The following is a 6005-nucleotide window of genomic DNA, read 5'->3' as shown; positions in this document are numbered from 1 at the left end:
TTCCCCTTGGATGAAACTGAAGAAGCTTCAAATCCACTGAAGACTGGGAGACGTGGAGAAAATGCACTAGCAAACTTGTATTGCTCCGGTTTCAGTGTCACCTCTTCAAAAGACAGTAGATATTTGAAAGCTAGCAGCTATCTCCTGTAATGTCTTAAAAATTAGAAAAAAAACCCCACCCAAGTGGAAAACAAGTTGCTGATCAGTAAATTCTGTGTACAGGGATCTCATAGGAATCCAATTCGAACTGTATTCCTTCCATAGGTTTTTCAGGACTGTGATCTTTTAGAAGGAGCCTGTCAAGCATTTTGTTCTGAGGCAAATTTCCAAACGACACCCAGTGCCATTGAGTAGATGCTGGCTCCCAGCTGTACAGGGCAGGGTAGCACTGGTTCTGGGAGTCTGGGTTGCTGGGAGGAGAAAGCCTGTCTTCCAGAGTGGGTTCCAAGGACTTTTGTTTAGCAGTCTAGTGCTGTTTGGACCACCCGCAGACTTCTGTCAAATAACTGCACATTATTTTATGGAGAGATTCTCGGTCTCTTATCTTGCTCTCAGTCGCCTTGTACTGCACCTCATGAGTCCTTTGGCACTGGACCTGAAGGGAGAGAGGTGGGGCTTTCTACTCCCATAAAGAGTTTCAGCCTCGGAAGCCTACAGGGACAGTCTTACTCTGTCCTTTAGGGTTGCTATGAGTTGACCTTGGTGAGTTATTTTGTTTTTTAATTGATTGCTGTTGTTCAGGCTCTCCAAGTGGGCACCCCCAAAGAGCAAGGGGTGTGCCTTCTATACCAGTGTCCCATGGAAGGAAACACCTCTTACTTGCCATAGTTATTTAGAATCAACACAGATAGTGTTAGACGACTCCTGAGTAAAAGCCTTAACATCCCTTGGTGTATTTGGGTGAAAGATTCACTGGTTTAAGGTGAGGAGGGGGAAGGAGATCTAAATGGGGCAAAGGGAAGAGGAGTGTCAGGTTTGGTTGATGATCTTTCCCCAGCTTTCACTTGAGCAAGTCATTCATGAGCATGGTTCCCAAGGAATCTGTGGTTTTTGAAAGAATCCTGTGTTTGGTGTCAGCTTTCAGCTGGTTGAACAAATCATAAAGAGTTCACTCGGCACCTGCTCAGCTGAACAACATTTTCAACGCTTTCCACACCCTGGAGTTAGGAACCTGGGCTGGAAGAGTTGATTGCTGATGTGTGTGGTCACTGGAAATATTCCTGGACTCATCTCATCTGTTTTTGGCAGAGCTCAGTTAGAAAGTCAAGCTCAAAGCTCTACAGAGAAAGTAATTCAAGTGTCAGTTTTAAGCAATCATCGGTGATTAAAAAAAATCTATTTATGTTTATGGGATTTTCCACAATGGTAAGTACATATCAAATGTAACTGAGGACACACTAAAATCGTTGCTATTTATTATTATTTTAGCTTGATTTTATATGAACTTCAACACAAGCCCCGGGGTAGTACCTGATCCCCATAACAATGCATTTGAGTGTTATTATCTGATTTGAGATGTCTTAAACATAAAAGCCAGAACCATAATATTCTTCAGTGCACAATGATAACATTTTTGTCTTGGGTTTTAATCCAAGGGAGTATACACTAGTTCCTTGGAATTACACAAATAGCCATGCTGATGATCACTAAGATCTTAAATCCTCCTCAAAAAATAATCTACGAAAATGAGCAACATTATGCATGTTAAACTCATTGCTGTTAAATTGATTCCAACTTGTAGTCATCCGGCTAGATGGAGCAGAACAGGCCCATAAGGTTTCCAAGGCTCTAATCTGTACAGAGTGGGCTGTCGTGTCTTCCTCTCGGGGTGGCTGGAGGGTCCGCAGGGAAATGCGTCACCACTGCACCCCCAGGGGTCTCTGCACAGTCCATAATGATACTCTTTTTCTGGAGACCCTCTTACATTACTTATGCCATTTTTAGTTTAAGGACTTAAGTCCTCAACCTGAGTTCATTTCTTTTTTTTTGCATCATCATGCTACTAATTGAAGTATGAGCTTGAACATTATTTTACTTCAAAGCTTGAGTAAATGAGAATCATGATCATAAAATACTGCTTATTTTTATTTCCTAAAAACAATTTATCCCAAAATAAATGAGGATGGTGTCATTGAAATGTCATGAAAATAAACAGTATTTCTAATCAGCTTTAGAGAAACTCGTCTCTTTGCAAAGTTTTGATCAACTGGAGAGTTTTCTTAAGGCTTATATTGCTAATCTTATATGTAGGTATGTATTTATGTATCTATATAGTTAGCTTTATATATATATAAAGCTTGTCCAGTACAATGAAATCAACGTTTTATGATAACAAATTCTTAAAAGTGTGCTTATGAAAACAAGTAGTCATAAAATATATTTATTCTGAAATGACTAAGAATATACAAGGTGGTGTTATGGCAAGAGAAAGTCCATAACAAAGCATACTCATTATTGACAAGGAATTGTCTTTTCACTAATCTTGTAGCTAAAACCCTATTCATGGCTTACATCAAGGGTATGTTCAAACCAGCTGTAGCCTACACAACCAAATCTTTGTAATAAAGAATGTGTCTTGTCAGATGAAACGACACATTTTATGTATTAATAGAGTTGTAAGAGGCACCGGTTTTTAACAAATATTGTTTTTATTTTATATACCCATTTACATTTTGGCTTTCATCCTGAAATGTGAGGCTGGTGGTTTGTGTAGACCACTCATCTGGTCGCTGGCTAGTCTGGGCACCAATTTAGGATCTAAAGAGCTTGCTGCTAACAGATAAACCCTTGTGATTAAACGCAGCTTCTCATCTAGAACTTTCCTGTACGACACGAATGGTTTATCAGGCATTTTGCTGAAAAAATAGTGTCCAGCCAACCAAAATGCCAACCAAAAGGACCGAGCCAACCCCGATCTTAGTGCAGATATGTTGCCAATATAACTGCGTTTTTCTCCCTTGTTGGGGCTCATTTAGCCTCTGTTCCATCCACGGCACTCTCTGAGCTGTGCTCGCTTGTCTGTCCTCTAGCACTCGTCCTTGCTGAACTCTCGCCCTCCTTTCTGTTCCAGTAGCTTGGCTCCTGGAGGACAGCCTTGTACCTCTGTCACCTGCACGCTCTCCTTCTTCCAAGCCTGTTTTGCTACTGTTATGTGTTTCGGTCTTTAGTGTGGTGGGTGAATGATCAAATGCAGGAGACACGTTTTGTCCTCCCCGTGGTTTCTCTTTATTCAAGTCCCCCTGGGTAAACTTGGCTCCTTCGATGATAGCCCTGTATGAGAACCGCAGTTGTTCCGGGGTCTGGATCAGTCCCATTCGATACTTTCTCATCTTCAGGAGCACTTGTTTGATATTTAGAACATGTCCCTGTTCCATCAGAATAAGGCAGGTGTCTATGAAGCAGAATGTGCCCGACCGGCCAACGCCTGCGCTGCAGTGCACCACGGGGGGCCCGTGCTCAGATCTCAGGGAGCCAACGCCTCTCACTTGGGACCAGAAATGGATCAGGGAAGCGGGGGACTCGGGGACTCCGAAGTCGGGCCAGGTGGTGTAGTGAAAGTGAGCGATGTCCCTGCTCTCCCCACTGCCCAGGCGTCGTAACCGCAGGTGATGCTCCGTGTAGTGGGGGTTCACCTCTTCCCTTAACAGCTCCACGCAGAGCCCCGTGTCCCGGAACCGCATCTCGGGCCCCCCCTGGGCGGGCCAGTACCGCACACATTTCTCCTTCCCTCGCTCCACCAGCTGGCTTAACATGACGATGACCTCCGTGCCCTGCTGCCAGACCATGAGCCAGAAATGCGAGCGCGTGTTGGGGAGCGGGCCCTGCGTCAAGATGTACCTCCTTTGGGCCTCCTCCACGGCGACTAAACAGGCATTAATGTAGTCGTTCTCCGCATCTTGCAGTTTCACTCGACTGTGATCGTAGGGGCTCACGTTCCGGTATCTGTTTCGATCCCGGTTTTCCGGAAACTGGGCCACTCGGTGCGGGTAGTCTGGAGACTCCCTTTGAATGTCTGAGTATAGCTGCTGCCAGCAATTCTGCACGTCCAGTTTCTCAAACTCCCGCTCCAAGGTCACGGTCATGGCGGCGGGGCGACGGGAGCCAGCACAGCTGGAAGCCACACGGGCGCATGCGCCCTTCCGGGTCAGGGTTTTGGTTCCGTGATGAGTATATGGACTTTGCTGCCGCCTTAACGAATGGCCAGAAGCTTAGCTGTTAACGCAGCGCATTACAAAGATGGATTCGACCTAAGCGGCATGCTATTGCTCATTCCTATTAGGAAAACCCGTGCTGGAGCTTTCGGCCAGTAAGCTCCCCCCGCCCCCCAACCTTTTCACAGTGTTATGGGCATAAAATCCACACAGTACACAATTCAAGAGTTCAGTCACATCAGGAAGAGTTGTACAATCATCACCACAATAACGTTTAGAACACTTTCTTCGTTCTTGTCATGGTTTTTAATCTATCTGCGAGCTACATGAGACTAAATTTAGAATGTTCCAATGAAAAACTACAACAGTAATATTCAAACAAATCAACCCCATTCATTTTAGGAGACAATTTCTTAAAAACTTATATTGATATATTCAATAGGCTAAAAAGATTGGCGTTAATACCTTTGAACATCGCTGTTGTAATGCCTCATTTGAACTTCAAAGTCTGCGTCGCATCATGCTCTCATAAAGATAACAACGAAACTTGAAATGACCTCAATTATCTAAGACAGTGTTTCTGGGACACGATGATTCCATGGGGTGTATGGAAAAGTAGTGTATAGGGATTTTAATGCATGTTAAACATGAAAATGTCATGCTTTAAATACATTTGGGAAATTAGATAACAAAAAAAGTAAATTAATTAATTTGGTGAAGCTAACTGAAGCAGGATTCTTCATCTACATCCTGTAACGTGCTAAGAAACCTCTCTGCCGGAGAGAGCCTCCAGACAATGAATGTTTATGTGGCTTGTGTGCCAGGAACAGGACCACGCTCCGCTCAAAGCAAGGTCAGCAGATCAGACCTGGTTTCTTTCCTCACAGGGCACTGGGAACAGGAGGGAAGAGAGAGATTAAACAAAGCCGGGGAGCTGTAGAGAGCAGTAAATCGCATTGCGTTATGAAAAGAAAGGAAACAATGCCATGGCGGGGCAAGGGCTGAAGAAAGCCTCGCCTTAAGAATTACAACTTAAAGTGGTGTGAGAAGAGGCCAGTGGCCAGATAAAGGGGAGAATTCCAGAGTGCGCAGCTAATCCAGAATCCTAAGACAGGAGAAAGGGCGTTGTATCAGTGAGGCTGGGGGGCGGAGTGAACGAGAGGCCCTGGGAGAGTAAGAAGAAACTCCGAACGCTAACGTTATGTAGACACTTATAGGATCTATGACTGAGGCTTCCATTTCTCCCTTTACCTGTAGGATAAAGGGTTTTCGCTGGGACACTGGTGTTTGTAAGAACATTTCCCTAGAGAAAAATATATAGAAAAATACATTTAATATTGAGCCGGGAAACCTTTTGATGAGATGTTCCCTGGGGACAGTACTCGTAGAAAGTACTTGAGACACTAGATTAAAAGCTCCTCCTCTAGGAATTTTGGGTCCGTTAGAACGTCTCCGATTCTAAGTGACAGAGAACAGTAAAGGGGACTTTATCAGTTGAGACACAGTTAACAGGATTGGAAGCATTTTCTGAGGTCGGGCCACCAACATAGATGAGGCTCCGCTGTTATCAGGACTCAGTTTCTCTCCCTTTATCAGCTTTCCTACTCACGATTTTGTCAGGATCCAAAAATGTGATTCCTGAAGTGTCAGACATGTCCACTGTCGTGGTGAACTAGCTTCTCTCCGACGATGCCAGATAGAATGTCCCTAGGAACGAAAAGACTGTCTCAGGATGTCCACACAACTCCATTGCATCTCAAGACCTCTCATTGAAGAGCAAGCCACAGGGGACTCAGGCACTCAATTCAAAGCCATGGGCTGGCTGCCAGGCAGCCCGCAGCCTGGGCTATTTGG

At 44.5% G+C, this 6005-nt stretch overlaps 1 pseudogene; it reads right to left on the bottom strand.

Moving 5' to 3' along the window:
* Positions 1–2843: 2843 nt before the first annotated feature.
* Positions 2844–4082, bottom strand: LOC142448677 (tyrosine-protein phosphatase non-receptor type 2 pseudogene; annotated as a pseudogene).
* Positions 4083–6005: the final 1923 nt, after the last annotated feature.

Source organism: Tenrec ecaudatus, chromosome 5 (genome assembly GCF_050624435.1).
Source record: "Tenrec ecaudatus isolate mTenEca1 chromosome 5, mTenEca1.hap1, whole genome shotgun sequence".
NCBI classification, from domain to species: Eukaryota; Metazoa; Chordata; class Mammalia; order Afrosoricida; family Tenrecidae; genus Tenrec; species Tenrec ecaudatus.
The sequence above is the reverse complement of the archived record's forward strand: the minus strand, read 5'-3'. Positions and strand labels throughout refer to the sequence as shown.